This window comes from Ambystoma mexicanum, chromosome 6q (assembly GCF_040938575.1).
Source record: "Ambystoma mexicanum isolate Mex_15411 chromosome 6q, UKY_AmexF1_1, whole genome shotgun sequence".
Lineage (NCBI taxonomy): Eukaryota > Metazoa > Chordata > Amphibia > Caudata > Ambystomatidae > Ambystoma > Ambystoma mexicanum.
Window position 1 is genome coordinate 1,426,338,403 of NC_090937.1, and position 17,724 is coordinate 1,426,356,126.

Below are 17,724 nucleotides of genomic sequence, written 5' to 3' on the forward strand. Positions count from 1 at the left end.
CAGTGCCCAGACTAGTGTGTGCTCTAGGCTTGAAGGGCAGATCTCTCTTGACCAGAGTGTGATGCAATTGACAATCCACCTTGAGATGGCCGATTTAGAGACAGGCTCCCCTTCCCTATCAGCTGCCACTGAAACGAAAAACAGGTTTGTTTTTCTTAGTGGTTTCCGTCTTTCCAGCTAGTACATGACTGCCCTGCACACATCCAGTGTGTGTAGGCTTCTTTTGTGCCAGGTTAGTGGGGTTCTGAAAGAAAGTTGGCAGTTCTATAGACTGGTTCACATGAAACTTGGAAACAAATGTGGGCGCAAACTGAGGGTGAGTGCACAGAATCACCTTATCTCGGTGAATTGTAACAAAAGGGTGTAGAATTGAAAGGGCCTGTAATTCACTGACTCTTCTTATAGAAAGGACTGCCGCTAGGAAGGCGGTCTTGTAATTAAGAGCTTTGAGACTTGCCTTATGCATAGGTTCAAAAGGAGAACCCACAAGTCTGGTTAATACCACATCCGGGAGCCTGGTTAGAAATGGGGGGGATGAATTATCTTAACCCCTTCCATGAAAGCTTTAATAATTGAGATCTTCCACCACAACACCTTCTGTTGGGACGTAGTGTAGGCTGAGAGTGCAGTTAAGTGAACCTTCAGGGAAATTGAAAACCAGACCCGAATCAAGTAGATGAGTCTGGTTATAACACAATATGAGTAGGGGAGCAGTCAATGGGATTGATGCACTTGGAATTGCACCAGATGACAAATGGTTTCCATTAATTGGAGTAGCAATGTCTGGTGTTAGGCTTTCTTGCTTCTAGTATGTCCATGCATCCCTGAGGAGGTTGGAGGTGTCTGAACTCTAGGACTTCAGGAGCCAGGCCGCTAAGTTCAGAGTTTGCGGGCATGGATGAAGCGTTTCTCCCTTGGCCTGAGATAACATGTTGTAGGGGAAAGCCGGTTTCATCGAAGGACAGAGACATCGCCATCAGGTGGGAGAACAAGTGTTGGCGGGCCCACATCTGGGCCCACATCTGGGACACCAATATCATCATGACTGGTTCCTAGTGCATCTTGTGCACAATCTTGTTGAGTAAGGGAGTCGGGGGGAGAGTGTAAAATTTCCCCGACCATGTTATCCAGAGACAGTTACCCTTGGATCGGTTTTGAGGGTACCTGCTGGAGGTGTAATCTAGGCATTGTGCATTCTCTAGAGTTGCGAACAAGTTGATCTCTGGGAACCCCCATTCTGCAGAAGATGTTGGAGACGATGTAGTCAGCATTCTTACTCTAAGGGCAGTGGGAAGTTTCTGCTAAGCACGTCCGCTAGAAGATTTTTTGTTTTTTACTCTTTATTTATAGTTTAAAAATAAGAACATACGTATCAATAGCAATGCAAAATATACACTAAAAACCTTAAAATGTTGATAATAAATTGTCATAAGTCAAACAAATGCGGACATTTTCAAACCCTCCCCCAAACATCAAACTTCAATATGAAACTAGTACATATCTAAAAATGTACCCATTTTATCATAAATTGATTTAAAATTGTATTTTTTATATCCGCTAGTTTGTACATTTCCTCAAACCAATCCTCCAATTGTGGAGCAACGCGAGACTTCCAACCACGTAGAATCATTTTCTTACAAATCATTGCTTACCTGAGCAGCCATTTCTTCTGAGATATTGCCAAAACATCGAACGTTTCATCACATCCAAGTATCATTGTCTTGAAATCAAGGTCAATATGTTCTCCAAATACTCTCAAACACACACAGCATACTTCAGACCAAAAGTTACGTACGCGTACGGAGTTCCAAAGCATTTGTTCCTCACCTACCTCACCTGAGCAACCCCAACATTCGGTCGAGTCTGACCTGCCCCTTTTCTCCAATCGTTCAGGGCTCCAGTAGACTATTAAGTATTTTGATTTGCCTCAATCTCTCACATAGGTTGCGCACATATTCTGCCACACCTCAGACGAGATATCAATGCCCAATCTTTTACGCCATTCTTCTTGTAAGCTGACATTTTCATTGTATTTCGCTACAATTTGTTTATAGACTCTACTAGCACTAGACCCTTCACTGGACTCTTGACAGTAAAAACATTTAGGTCCACATCATTACACCCCTCAACCTTTCCAATTCTGTTTTTTAACCTCCTGTAATCTGCATGAGAAAAATTCATAATGTCCCACCTCGCTTTCAAGTCTGACCCGGGAATCCAACCTCTATCTTTCCAAATTGCTCCAATCCAATTCACCCCACTTATAAACCATTCTGACCAAAACAATATTTTCCCCTTTTCTTTGATTTTGGGATTAAAATAGACGCATTAGCGGTTTTAAGCACATCCGCACCCAACATAGCAATTAAATTCTGCCATGTATGTCGCAAGAAATCAGTCAAAGGAACTTTCTTTCCACTTGAATTCTTCGTTGTGAAGACCGCCCTTGGAGTGATGGGCCAATAAGAGTTGGTTCCGCCATTGTCCAGCAATCCGGCAAATCTTTCAGGAATGGCACAATCAACTGACTAGAGATTGCTAAGTGGTATGAAATGGAAATTGGGGATGCCCAGTCCCGCATTATCGAATAGAAGTTTAAGTTTCCATAATTTAAGCCTTGGTAGTTTCTGATCCCAAATAAACGATTGAATCAAACCATCTAGTTCTTTCCAGTAAAAAGGACTGATCTTTAGAGGAAGAATGCTGAGAATATAGGTTATTTTCGGGGTTGAGGTCATCTTTAATGCATTCTGTCATGATCTCTGCTTCCAAAAGATCAGGACTTGCCCGACTCCCTTGGAAGCAGACCCATAACCCCGGTTCCGAGTGCCAGCCAGTCCCAATTGGGACCTTTTGGACCCTGTCCTGGCGCCAGTGGCACCAGGCTCATAAAGATGCCCAGTCCCAGCGCTGGAAGCGCCGGGCTCTTAATGCTTGGGTGGACTTACCTGCAGCAGACCATGCTGCTTACTTACCTGCCAGTTGAACCCCTGATCCTCTTCTGTTTGGGACTACTTTTCCTGTTGGGTGGGGCAGGAGCCACTCCCTAGGTTCAGAACACTGGAACTCTTCTGGAAAGCAGGAACTCTTTTCTTACCTAGGCGTGGCTGTGGAAGGAGACACCTAAGCACTACAGGAGGCTATTTAAACCACACCCGATGGATGAATCTTGCTTTGCGTTATTCTGCATTCTCTGCAGCAGAACGCTCATCGTGTCTTCTGCTTCTGATCCTGGGCCTAAGGGAACAAAGGCTTACCATCCTGGAATCCAGTCTTCAGCAGCACCTGTAAAGACAAAGAAAGAACAGGTTAGCACTACGGTCTTCAGTGGCAGCGCATCTCTTACCTGCTCCATCGGCTGTCACCAACGCCTCGCGCTGCATTCCGGCATCTGAAAGACAAAGGCTTACCTACTCTTCGCATGCTCCGGAGGTCTTCGCACTGCATTCTGGCATCTGAAAGACAAAAGCTTACCAGCTCTTCGCACGCTCCGGAGGCCTTCGGCGCTGCATCCCGCATCTGAAAGACAAAAGAAGGTGCGTTTAAAGACATTGGGCAACTTTATTACTCACTTGCCATTACTCCTTCCTACGCCGAATCCAGTGGGTATTCCAGCACCCTTCAGCTTCTCTAAAGCTCCGAACTTGTACCTGCAAGATAAAAGGGACAGTTAGTGCGCATCGTGAAGCAGGCTACAAGCGCTTACTTACTACGTGCTTCCAGGCGCTTCTATTCCTCACGCGGGTTCGATCCACAACTCTCATCAGCCCGCCATCCGCCATCGCCGGAACCCTGCAAAACAAGAGATATCATTACAAAAGACTTTTAAGACATTTGAAGTGCCCAGAATTTACCGTTCGTGCAGTTAACGACAGACAGCAGTCCTCTGAGGTCAAGAGGCCTGCACCCTTATCCAGTGAAGAAACTGGTTACGGCACCCTGCCCCGAGGCAGATGGAGAGCTCGGCGTTCACTTAGCTAAGGTGAGGGTGTTAACCTTTGGGGTTCTACAGGAGAAGAGAAAGGGAAGAGGAGAGAGGCACCCAATAACCCCAGTTCATTAATCCCATATTTTCTATCTGCAGACATCTTACTCTTCGAGTCAGACATACAGTGCACAGAGGTCCAGCCCAAAGAGCCAACCGTGTGTTACACATCACCTTTGAAGATACGGCATTTACCCAGTCAAGACCGGCGCCTCTGCGGGAATCAGGTGAGCGTTACACAGTCATTCACTTTGCCCCAGAGGGGAAAGTTCAATAGAGACCATCTTTCCAAAGTCATCTTGAAATCTTTGCATGCATCAGTCATATTCACATCCACCATATCATTGACCAATGGTGTCAACCAGATACCGTAATCTTCTCGCACACCTTTTGAAACCCCATGCTGTGATAGTAGCCTTATTACATGTGTAATTTATAGGCATTACCCTCTGACTTGGACCTATTAATCCTGTATCCAGCTACCTTGTAAAAATCAAGATATCCATCAATACCGTTAAACATTCAAGATCTCTTAAAACCAATAAGAGATTGTCCGCATAAAACCAAATTGTCTGTTCGACAACTTGAAAGCCAATCCCTTTCAATCCCAGATCCGACCAAGTGCAACTGCCAAAGGCTCAATTGCTAACACAAATAGTGGAGATAAAGGGCAACCCTGCCTGGTGCCTCTCTCTAACTTGAAGGAATCTGACCTTAATCCATTTGTTTTAACATCCGCCGTTGGAAGGGCATATAAAAGAGCTATCCACGAGATGTAACCTTCTCTTCGATTCATTTTACGCAAAAATTAATAAATGTATGTCCAGTTTACCCTATCAAAAGCCTTCTCAGCGTCAAGTGAGAAGACTGCCATATTTTCCACAGACTCCTGAGCCTGTGACATTGTTAGAATCAATTTGCGTATATTACTTGAAAACCAGATTGATTTTCATGAATCACAGTCGGCATCAGATGTTCAATTCTTATAGCCATCGCTTTTGCGAAAATGTTATCCGCATTGATCAAACTTCTAGGACAGTAACTAGAGGGCAAATTTTGGTCCTTTTCCATTTTCAAGAACACAGAAATTGTAGCGTGATTAGTAGTTGACGGTAGAAGGCTGTCTCTTTTCGACGCGATGAACATCTATCTTTCATTAATTCCAAAGCAGGCTCTGAAAGTATTCTGTAAAATTCTACCGGTAAACCATCTGGCCCCAGAAATGTTCCTGTGTTCAATTTGTTAAGTTCACATCCAAGTTCTTCTATTGATATATCCCTCTCAAGATTCATTCTGTCTTCGTCTGAATTTTAGGAATTACGAGGACATCGAAAAAAGAATCACCACATCTGGTTATGCCCGGTACATTCCGATATAATTCAGTGTAGTAATTTCTGAAGACATCAATTTCTCTCGGATTGAAAGTGCCCTACCATTAGAACCATTGATAGACATGATTGCGCTGAGTACTGTTGTTTACGAAGCCTGTATGCTAGCCATCAATCACATTTCTCGCCCTGCTCAAAATATGAAAACTTTACTCTGTACAGTTCTTTCTCTGCCCTATGATAATTTCATTCATTTCTTTTTTTAATTTCCGCAACTCTTATGTATACTGCCTTGGTCTTTCCTGAGGTCACATGTAATTTCTTTAATTCGCCTTTCCAAGTCAAGCTGTATTCTTTCTAGTTTCTTCCACTTTCCACTGGATAAACCCAAAACTACACCTCTCATTGTGCACTTAAAAGCCTCCCAGCTGGTTTTGGTGTTCAGCGCGATTCTCCTTTACAAAGTGATTTGCCTCCAAAATAATCTTTTCAAGTATTTCCTCATCATTTAGGATAGAAGTGTTTATTCTCCAGGAAAAAGATTTGAAAAGCTCGAAATCCAGTTTCAAATTCATTGACACTGGTGCATGATCGGTTACCATAATATTTCCGATTTCGCCAGATCCGTAATTTTCAGTCATCCTCCCACCTGTGAGCAGCATATCTAAGCGAGAATAAGTAGCATGTGAACCCGAATAAAAACTGAATTCTTTTGAATCTGGGATTTCCAAACACCAGCAATCTTAAATTGTGTTCTTCCACCAGAGCTCGGAGTGAAGAATCCGTTTTCCTTACCAGTCTAGTCCCAATACGGTCCAAGCAGGGATCCATTACTGTATTGAAGTCCCCTCCTAAAATAATATTTGGAGTATCCAAATCTTGAATCACATGAGAAACTTTCCTAAAGAACAAACCATTGTCAACAGTTGGGGCATAGAGATTGCATAAGATTACCAGCGCACCTTGAATTTCCGCTAATAAAAGCAACCATTCTTCCTTCTTTATCAGAACATTCCCTTAGAACTTGTATTGGTGTGTTTTTCGAATCAGGGTTATGACACCTCTAGATCGTGAATAACAGGATCCATAGGCCTTCCCAACCCATGTTTTCTGTAGGGCGTTCATCTCCCCCTTCAGAATGCGAGTCTCTTGCAAGAAGCAAATGTCACTTTTCATGTCATCAAGACAATGAAAAACCTCTCTCTTAACCTGGTTGTTAATTCCAGTAACATTTCAAGTTGTGACGGTCAAAACTGTTCCTGAAACTTTAGCCATCCTTTGATTGAAATTCATACACACATAAATAAGTACTAGTTCCAAAAAGATATTAAAACAAAAAAACATACACCTCCCCCACCCTCTTAAGAAAAATGTGGAATCCAACACCACCTAGGTACTCAATATACTCAAAAAGAACCCATAATAATTGTATATGATATTTAATAAATTCAAAAACCCAATCTAATACAGCCATATAGTAAGGATATGAAAATTAAGTTTAAACACAAATGTTGAAAACACATCCTTAATCGTCAGAACCCCAATATAGTTTTAAAAAGAAAAACCTAGACACACGTATTGCCCAAAGACTCAACCGTTATTCCTCCATCTCAAGATCTCAGAATTAAACATCCCTCATGCTCCGGATGATGGACTTCAAAACGTAACTACTGCCTTTTACAGATTATCAATGGCGTCTATTTAGAAATCAGTCTTTCCAGGTATTTGTGTCTAGTTTTATACTGCTGTTATATTTAATGAAAACAAAACCACAGGTCGATCTAAATATTAATTCAACTAGCCCAACAACCAGTGGTCAAAATACATTAGCATAGATCCATATTCATTCAGTCCCACACATAAATTACGCTCAACTTACATACTGTAGGACTAACCTCAGCCTTCCTCCCACCATTCTTCCAAATAAACCAAAACATAAATTATCTCATAACTTACTAGATTAAAATCCCGGGATAGCATGCAGTGTAAATAGTGATAGTAATGTTCCCGCGTACCCCCTCACATACCATTTATTTCTTTATCAATTGCAGAGCAAACAAATCCTGCAAATGTAAACTCTAAGAGATATCTTTAACAAATAATGCAGTAATGCGAAAAGTCTCTTTAGGTTAAATCAGTCTGCTTTTCTTCTTAACCTCACACTTTGTGGTTCATTCATATCCCATCAAAGACCAGCACACAAATTTGATCCAGAAATATATTCTACCGTCACTGCGTCACCACCAGTCATCATCCACACCATCAAAGCAAATCAAATACTTATAATTATTACGTTTCACTTTGTGCTGAAACTCAAAAATAGTCTTTAGGTTAAGCCTATTCCTTTTCAGGTATTAGCAAATCCCTGAAAGTAACACATGTATCTTACTTTACACATATAGAAACCTTTACATATATCTGTAGAATTATCTATCCAATATCTACAGTGAAGTCTAAGCATTTTGAAAAAAAATCATCTTAAACATTCTAACAGCTGCTATGTCCTTCAAATTTGCTGAATAATTCTCGGTTATGCATATGTTCTTCAACATAGTTGACCATATATTGATTTCTTTGTAGGATCAAAGAACCAAAAAGTGCATTCAAGCGAAAAGGCATGTAAGGAACAAGTTACTTACCTGTAACTGTAGTTCTCCAGCATGGGTCTGGCATGGATTCACATGCTCATGAATATTCCCCCATCGTCAGGCCGGGAATCATCGGTATAGAAAAAAAATCAGTATCAGTTTCGTTTCTGATCTGTCTTTCTTCATAGTAACCAATCACTGGTCTCTGGGTCATACTGCCTGCAGCCAATGACTGCCCTCTCCCTAAGCCCCGCCTCCGGCAGCCATCCTCAGATTTGGTAGCACGTAAAGTAGCAGTATGACCAAGTGAAGAGCCGCAGATCGGTAGGCGGGAGGGTTCGCATGAGCGCAGCTCCCTGCTGAGTGAGTCGGCAATCGTGTTCTTTATTCCTGCCAGATGAAGAGGCACCAGAAACATCCCTTGGGCGACGGCCCAATGCCACAAATCTTGGGCTTCCTTGGAAAGGGCCGGGGACCTGGTTCCGCCCTGCTTCCGGATGTAGAACATCGTGGTGGTGTTGTCGGTGAAGATCCTCACCACCTTGCCCTTGAGGGACGGAAGAAAAGACCTGAGGACCCAGAACACCGCACGGAGCTCCAAGATGTTGATGTGGAGAGACTTCTCCTCCGGGAGCCAAAGGCCTCTCGCGTGAAGATCTCTGGAGTGTGCTCCTCAACCTTCGAGGGAGGCGTCCGTCGTCACTGTCACCTGGTGAGCTGGGGTCTGAAAGTCCGTGCCCGGCGACAGATGGGAGCGGGTACCCCACCACCGGATCGCCTGACGGAAAGTCTCGTTGAGAGGGATCCTGTCCTCAAAGCTGCCCGTCGACTGGATCCAGTGGGCGTCGAGTAACTCCTGTATGGGTCTCATCCGAAGCCTGCAAAGGCGCACCAGATAAATGCATGAGGACATCATCCCGAGGAGGGACTTGATAGATCTTACCCTGGCCATGTCCGTGGCCAGCAGACGCTGCACCTTTCCCAGAATGGTCCTGGTCCTTTCCTCCGACGGCGAGGCCAGCCGCGCCACTGTGTCGAGCTTGGCTCCCAGAAACAGGGCGACTTGCGACGGAACCAGGTGGGATTTTGGAAAGTGGATGGAGAATCCCAGGTCCGTGAGCAGCTGGACGGTCTTCGCAGTGTGCTCCACGGCGAGCTCCCTTTTCCTTGCCCGGATGAGCCAGTCGTCCAGGTAGGGGTAGACGTGGAACCCCTGTAGGCGCAGCTGCGCCGCCACCGGTGCGAGGCACTTAGTGAACACCCTGGGTGCCGACTTCAATCCGAACGGGAGGGCCTTCAACTGGTAGTGCCGCCTTTGGACCACGAACCTGAGGAACTTTCGGTGTCTTTTTAGAATGGGGATGTGGAAGTAGGCATCCTCCAAGTCCAACGACGACAGGAAATCGCCCTCCTCCAGCTGTCCCAGCACATGCTGGAGGGTGACCATGCGGAACTTCTGTGCCTTGATGTACTTGTTCAGTCGTCGTAGGTCCAGGATGGGGCGCCATCCTCCTGTCTTCTTTTTTAGGAGGATGTACCTTGAGTAAACTCCAGAGCCCGGAAGCCTCTTTGGGATGAGCTCGATGGCATCCTTCTTGAGCATCGCCCTTACTTCCAACAGGAGTTGAGGGACTTGATTTTCCTTCCTGACAACGGATGGAACGCGAGGGCACTTCTTCTGAAACTCGAGGGCGTGCCCTTGGCCCAGGGCATCCAGCACCCAACGGTCGGTGGAGATGGACTCCCACACGCTGACGAATCTCGCCAGCCGGCCTCCCAACGGGGTGCTTCGGCGGGGGCCCGACCCCACGGTCGGTTCAATCTTGTTTGGAGGCCGCCTTGTCTTCTTGTTGACGACGACGGGCACCACCTGACTTGCCGCGTCCCCTGTAGGCTTCCTGGGACGAAGATCTTGCCGCTTGGCGGTAAGTGGAGGAGCCACTGCCGGATCGCTTGGAGGCACCTTGTCTGCCTCCGGAGCTCCGAAAGGACGGTCGTCGTCGTTGGAGCACTCCCAGTGCACGGGTAGTCTCTGTGTCTGTCTTGATGGCCTGAAGGGACTCATCAACCGCCTTCCCAAACAGGTTGTTCCCGTCGAAGGGCATGGCCAAAACCTTGGTTTGTACGTCCAGGCGGAAATCCGTCGCCTTGAGCCATCCTCGTCGTCTCAAGCAAACGCCGTTGCCCAACTGACGGAAACCGGTGTCGGCGATGTCCGTTGCCACTGTGATGGCGTGGTCCGAAGCAAGCTCCCCCTCCTGTAGGATTTCAAGGGCCTCAGCCCTTTTGGCGTCCGGAAGGAAGTCTAACAGAGGGGCGATTTTGAACCACAACTCCCTGTCGTAGCGGGCTACGATAGCCAGGGCGTTGGCCGCCTTAATAGTCGTCGCTGCGGATAAGATGATCCGTCGTCCCATCGTGTCCAACTTCCTGCCATCGCCGTCCGGCGGGGAAGTTGATGTCGAGGCCGATGCCCCCCTAGCTTTCTTCTTTGCCGCCGCCGAGACGACCGAATCCGGCAGCGTCGGTGACCCGGTACTTCTTCTCGTACTGGTCCCTCTTTGCCGGCGCCGTGGCAGGGTTCTTGAGGAGGGCGAGCCCCTCATCCCAGATGTCATCAAGAAGCGGTACGGCGATGACCGTCTTCCTTTTAGCCTCGCGCTGTTGGTAAAGGAACCCTTCTTTCTTCTTTTCTTCTGGGCAGAGCTGAAAAAGCTCGGATGCCCTGTAAATCATGGACTGAAAGCATCCAATCTCGTCGGGCGGGGACGCCCGAGCAGGGGGCGACGGGGGACACGTCCCGTCGTCGCCTCCATCGTCATCCGTACCTGTCGTAGCCGTATCCGTGCCTGTATCGTCCCCGTGGGTAGTAAACCGGAGGGAAGGCAGAGCGGGCTGCAGAAGTGGGAGAGGTGGCGTAGGATGCGTCCTCCTCCTCTTATGCGGTGGACTCTCCGAAGGTCCTGGCTCCGGTTCCCCCGTCTGGTCTGGCTCAGGTACCTCCGTCGGGGGAAGGGGCAACCTTGTCCTCATCTCCGAGCATAAGAACTGAATCTCTGACAAAATGGCTGCCGAGGTGTCCTGCGGCGCCGGAAACGACGAGCGTGAGGACTCTTAAGGAGCCTTGTCGGCGACACCGTCGCTCTCGTCGTCGCCCTCATCGGGATCCCTCCCGAAGGGCTGGGCCTCTTCCAAGACTTCGATGAGCTCTTCTTCAGAGGTCGTGTCCGTATCCATGATGGCCACCAGCCCCTCCCCCACCATTTCCAATGAAGACTTTGTGGGGGTCTTCTCAATGGGCCTGAACGACGACTCCCTCCGCGGTGGCAGGGAGACTGTGTCCTGAGGGCGCCTCCATTGGTGTAGCCTCCAAAGGCGGAGACAGGGCCGCGGCGACATCAATCGAGGTCTTAGCAGGGTGAATTAAGGCCATCGTCACCTTCTGGACGCCTGGGGCCTTCACCTTGGGGGGAGGGTCCGAGCCTCGCTCCCCCTCTGCCGGAATCTTCGAGATCGACCGGGGCCTCTCCAGAAGCTTCGCCGGGTTCTCGGACTTCCTGTTAGGCAGAAACCTGTGCAGTTCCCTTGGGGACCACTGCAAAAGATTTAAGACTACAGGTATAGCAGTAAACCCACTTGGTAGCAGTCTGCACCACCCAGATTTACCTGGTAGCTGTGGCTGAGCAGTCAGACTTCCCTCAAGAAGAGTTAGGCAGTATGTAAAGTATACACAATAGGTACCCAAATACAATAGCACAAGCAAACACTGACCAGAGCTTGGGTTCAAAAGTATAGAGTTATTTATTTATTAAACACACATAAGTTGAAATCACTCTAGCAAAATATAGTAAAAACACTTCAAACACAGTTATAATGAAAGCAGTTTCAACCCTTACTCCTATCTAGACAACTCTAGGTTAACACCCCATAATTAAAACAGAGGTGAGCGCTTAACGTTAGATGACACTCTAGTAGGTTCAAGAAAGGGAAAAGAAACAGAAATGGGTTAACACACCACTCTAAGGTCCAGAACACTTGCAATAGGCTCAAAGAAGCACAAAGTCACAGGTGAGCAAAAGTCACTAGGCAGGGCCCACTCTTAGAGTAGCCGGAGCGAAAATGTGCCCAAGATCACACTGTTATTAGGGATTCAAAGTCTTGCAAGGAGTTAGAAAGAGTTTAGGGTGGCTTAGAAAGTTTAGCCAGGGTGTTCCAGGCACTCCCAGGTTCGAAAGCCGGGGGCTAAATCTACCCCGTACAGTCGGTGGCAAGGGAAGCCAGGAGGAACACGGTACCCTAAGTGGAAAGGATCCTCCAGCGGTGGCAGTTGTTCCAGGCAGTGGCAGCAAGGCTCGACGTCGGTCAGGGGAGAAGAAGTTCTCGCTGAAGAGCAGAAGAAGAGGGTCGTTGCACTGCCCGGGAAGAAACCAGCCGCGGAGTCCTCCGGTTAAAGGGTTGTACCGACTTTCGTGGTTGGGGTAAAAGTGGTGGGGTTCCGGTTGCCGGGGTGCTTGGCACTGGCAAGGCGGCCACGAGATACCTCCAGAAGCGGAAAGAAGGTGAAAACTGGTTGTCCCCACCAGTCAAGGGAAGGAGCCACTCCGTTAAGAGTTCTCCTCGGTCGTCGGGAAAAGTGGTGAGACGGTTCAGCAGGGCTCCACCGGGTGGTGTCGTCGAAGCAGGTCGGCTCAGCTCTTCCCTCGTCGGATTCTTGGTCCTGTGGCGACTTCTAAAGTTCCAGTCCCCAAAGCCCTGCTTTTATGCAGCAAACCCCCATTCACCCAGCCTAGCTGTCACTCAAACATGCTAAGTGGTGAGCCGGCCGGCTCACCACTTGGGCCAATCAGGACGGAGTGCGACTTGAGTTACCAAGGTAACTCAGTCCAGGGTGCCTAAACCCCCCTCCACCCTTCCTAAGTACCCCAGACAGAGTGGCACCACTTTGGAGGGCTTCTGTGGAGAAGCCCGCCAAAAGTGGAACAAAGGGCTCCACTTTGGGTCAGAGTTACAGAGGCGAACGCCAACGCCATTTTAGAATCAAGTTTTGGCAAAAAGTCCCAACCGGAGTTATAATAATAAATATATAAACCGGCGGTATGTTTAAGGCTACCGTAAATAAATAATTAAATGTGTTAGCCTAAAACAATGGGAAATCCCATAGGGAAATATTCGCGGTCGAATATAAAAAGTAGTTTCCACTGCCACCAGCCAAAACTCGATCAGGGGGGACGGAGACGTGCCCCCTCGACTAACAGACCCTGGGGCAATCGAATTGCCCCAGCCAGTACGTCCACAATATGATGGTTTGTACTGGTTCTGTTCAGGATTCAAGACTAGCAAAGTCTTTGGTGACTTTACATGCCCTGGGAGACAGTAGTCAGTCCCAGGGTATGGAGTCTATGTTGGGGAGTCCCTAGGACACCCCTGGGTCACGGCACAGAGGGTGCTGTGTAACCCACATCACAAAAATACATGAGGCCCTATGGAGTAAAAGACCCCATAGCCCATTCAACACAAAGTTTAACCAAGAAAACACACTTCAACATGTCCAAGAGTGAGGGTAAAAGAGTCTCACTCTTGGCAGGAGAAAAAAAGAAACCCCAGAAATCCAGCAAAGCTGCTGGGGGACTCACTAGGTAGGGAAATTCAGCCTAAACAGAGAATTCTCCCTAACACTTCCTCTTACCCGAGCCAGAGCGTTGGCTCATGGTTGATGGCGCCGGGGAGGATGTGTGCCCTGCCTGGCAGCCAAGAAGCCCGACCGTTCGGCGCTCCCGGTGCCCCCGGACTCGCGGTGCTTAGCCTTTTGTTGGGCCCCCGTCGCCGGGGCGCCCTCACAGGACTTAGAAGACTGCGCTGACTTCTTTTTCTTCTTCTCGCCTGACGGGCTCTTCCCTTCCAGCCAGTTGGCGAGACGGAGGTGGCGATCCCTCATGGTCCGCTCGGACATGTTCCCACAAAACGCACAGTCCTTCTCCTTGTGCGTCTTGTCCTCATGGAGACAAGAGAGGCATAACGAATGCTCGTCCTCCTTGAAAACATACTGAAGCTGGCATCCAGGGCAGGTCCTAAACAGCTTCCCGGGCGTCGAGCTTCCTTTCTCCTGGGCCATGTCCGGGGTAGGCCTCGGAACTTTTGGAATCCTCCAAAAGCGTAACTCGACGAAATCTTCACATTTGAGGGGCGTAGAAAACTCCGAAACGGATCCCCGTTGATCGGATGTAGAAACGGTGGAGCTTGAGGCTCTATTTATCCGAAAAATGAGAAAAATCTCCTGAAAAAGCACGAAAACGCAGACAAAGCTCGAGAGCTACAGCACGAGGACTCCCAACACTTGAAAGTGCGGTAAAAATCTGAGGATGGCTGCCGGAGGCGGGGCTTAGGGAGAGGGCAGTCATTGGCTGGGGGCAGTTTGACCCAGAGACCAGTCATTGGTTACTACTAAGAAAGACAGATCAGAAACGAAACTGATACTGATTTTTTTTCTATACTGAGGATTCCCGGCCTGACGGGGAATATTCATGAGCATGTGAATCCATGCCAGACCCCATGCTGGAGAACCAGTATCAACTTTAAGTACTTCTATAAGAAACTAGCTAAACACTTAAACTCCTATAGCGTTAAATGAAATATATTCAGGTTTACGAGTTGTCAAATGCCTAATACTAGACCATAAGATCTATGATGGAATTATCCTAGTATAAGAACTGTGTAAACCAGAGCGTTGAAATACTACGCACAATGAATGCAAACCTTATACATTCGCATCCATCTCTATAGGAGCAAAGGTGCTAGTCATTCTACAAATGTTTTGGAGTAATTTGGTTCAATGTCTTCAAATTTTTGTGCTCCTTCTTTGCAGTTTCCAGCGCCTCATCAACGGCCTTGCCGAACAGGTTGGAGTCCTCCACCGGTTTGTTGATTAATGCCGCCTGAGTCTCTGGTTTGAAACCAGAGTTTTTCAACCAGGATTGACGCTTTAGCAGGGTACCCTGGGCTAAAGTCCTTCCAGCTGGTTCTGTAGCATCTAAAGTATTCTTGAGAATGTTATGATTCACCTGCTTACCCTCAGATACAATTAAAAGCAGGCGAGTATGCACCGGTTCAGGGACTTTCTGTAGGCCCTCCTGCAGCAGGTTCCATTGAACACCTGAATAGCTGGCCAACAGTGTGGTGGTGTTGGCTATGTGGGTGGAGTATGCTGCCGGAGTAGTGATTCTCTTTCCAAGAGCGTACAATTTCTTACATTCTTTGTCAGGTGGTGCCTCGACTATGGACAAGGGGACACCTGCCCTCTCCCTTGTCGTCGTGACCACCAAAGAATCCGGGGTGGCATGTCCCCTAATATAAAGGGGGTCAGTAGGGGAAGGGCGGAAAAGTTTTCCCACCCATGGGTTAATAGCCGTTATCTACCCGCTGGTCGTCCTCCCATCCCTGGGTCTGATCAGTGGGATCACCAGCAGGATCATCAAAGGGATCAACATCCTGAAAGTATGGGTGAAGGTCGAAGACCTCTTCATGAAGAAAGTCAGAAGTCCTCTGGAACTTAGCCAATGTTGTATAAGGGCTTTCTTTACAAGGACTCTAAGGAGCAAACTTTCAGAAAAGTCTACAAACTTTTCCAGCCTGTTCAAGCAACCGTCAAACTTCTCTCTGGTCCATGGTGAGGAGTCTAGAGGAGGAAAAGGCTCTTCCTGACTATCCGGCTCTCTAGAATGTTGAGATTTCTCAACCAGAGTCTTAGATCAAGAAAGGGGGCTCTCAGAGTAAACTTTCCACCTTTCCGGGCGTTTCAATGTATCTTTCGACATGTCTTTAGACTTCTCTTTCTGTTTAGCCGCTAAAACGATCTTAGTGAGACTCTTGCTGATGTTCGGCGTTACTGGGAGGTGTTTGGACTGTGTAGGCGGTTGCAGCCTGGGTTTTTTGACGCAACCAGGGCCTTAAGCGGCGTCAGCATGCTCTTCCGAGGTGCCTCAATAGCCGCGTGGCTTTTGGTGCTGGCACCCTTAGATTTAGAATGCCTGGACACATGCCGCTGCTGCGGTTGTTGGAAGGGCTGCCGATTACGAGAATCGTCAAGTGCCGACAAAATATCTGAGGCACCCGATGGCGCCTTGGATCGCTTCAAATGAACCATCGAGGCGGTACCGGGGGTTGTGTACTTAGTGCCCCGAGTATCAGGTGCATCCCTGTCGCCGGGATGTACATTCCCCAATACAGGACTTGTGTCGTGCATAGCGGGACCAGGGACGGACGTCGTGGAGCAAGAATGCTCCGATGTATGTCAATGGCGTCCGAAGTGGCGCGTTGGTCATCGCTCATCTCATCACACTCGGCGGCGGGTGGGGGCTACCCTTGGCCTGTGACATGGCGTAGCAGCCCACCGTTTTACTCTACTCACCTTAATAGTCTTAGGACGTAGGAGCTTACAGGATTTTCAGGATGCCTCGTCGTGATTGAGGGGAAGACACTTATTGCACCGCTGATGCAGGTCTTTCCAAGGGAATTTTCCCTTACAGGAAGCGCAAAATTTTAAAATGGTGTCTGGTTCATAGCTCATGGATTCAAAAGAGACGACAAAACCAAAATGGACAAAGAAGGGAGAAGGAAAGACATTCTTGAAAAGAAAACTCCCAGACCCCACTCTCCCTACGGTATTGGCTGGCCAGAAGGCCTGGCCACGTGGTCGACAGTGTCGACCGGGCCCCAGCCGTCGAAGAACGTTCCTTCGCTGTCTTCGGCGGTTCAGGAAGCAATCGTCGATGAGGGGGCGATAGATAAATCTGACCGGAGGTCAGGAAATATAACAATTTAGCAATTTTAGTAAGAGCTCCGCATAAGGCAACCAGATAGCGGGGCGGAAAGAAACTATCTGAGGGACTCGACGCGCGAGGGATTTTGGGTACACTATACGTCATGTTAGGGATAGTGTTACAGGCACGCCGAGGACGACGTCCCCTTTCGATCCTGGAAAGACAAGATGCAATATTCTGTGGTTACCACTAGATGTTGGCATATATGCACAGCATGTGATTCTAAGCAGATTAACATGCAATAGATTTCTCCCTCCAAGGGTGGGGAGCCACCCTGGGCATCCACGGGGTACATGGTCTGTGGTCAAAAGAGGAACAGGAGAATCATATCAACTGGTTGGAGATGATGACCATCAGGATAGCGCTCCGGGCTTTCCTTCCAATGGTCAAAGGAACTAGGGTATATATTCAGGCAGACAACTCCACTTGCATGTACTACCTGAACAAACAGGGGGGAGGCAGGGGCACCAGGTCTCCCCCTCGGTGTAAGATTCCCATCAAAAGGGCCATCGCACAAAACATACGGATCTCAGCAGTCTACCTCCTGGGGGAATAGAGGCGGACAGACTCAGCAGGCTGGGTTCCAACAATTACGAGTGGCAATTGGGCAAGAAGGTCCTTCTGGACATTTTCAAGAGGTGGGGAGGCACCCTCACATAGACCTGTCCGCAACAGAGCACAACCCGACATGTCAACAATTAGCATCCTGGGGGAGCCAGGGCCAAGGCTCAATGGGGGATGGAATGTGGGATTATGTATTCCATCCAGCCCCCCCACCCCCTTGATTCACAAGGTCATTCGCAAAATCAGAGAAGCTGGTCAACTGCGGCTGAACCTAATCGTGCCGCAGTGGCTGGACAGGCCTTGGTTCTCGGACCTTCAAATATCAGATATCAGCCTCCGGTTCCCCTCCCCAACGGGATGTTTCTGCTCCTGGTGAAGCAAGGGTAGGGGGGGGCGTACAGCGGCTCAACCCACCCCTGAGAGGTTAGCCCTAGCAGCCTGAT

The 17,724-nt window shown here is 48.2% G+C and overlaps 1 protein-coding gene across 4 annotated transcripts in view; it reads right to left on the minus strand.

Annotated features, from left to right (window-relative positions):
- NSD2 (nuclear receptor binding SET domain protein 2) overlaps positions 1-17,724 on the minus strand; it is a 1,742,450-nt gene that overhangs the window by 992,859 nt on the left and 731,867 nt on the right. The gene's annotated exons all lie outside the window — the stretch shown is intronic.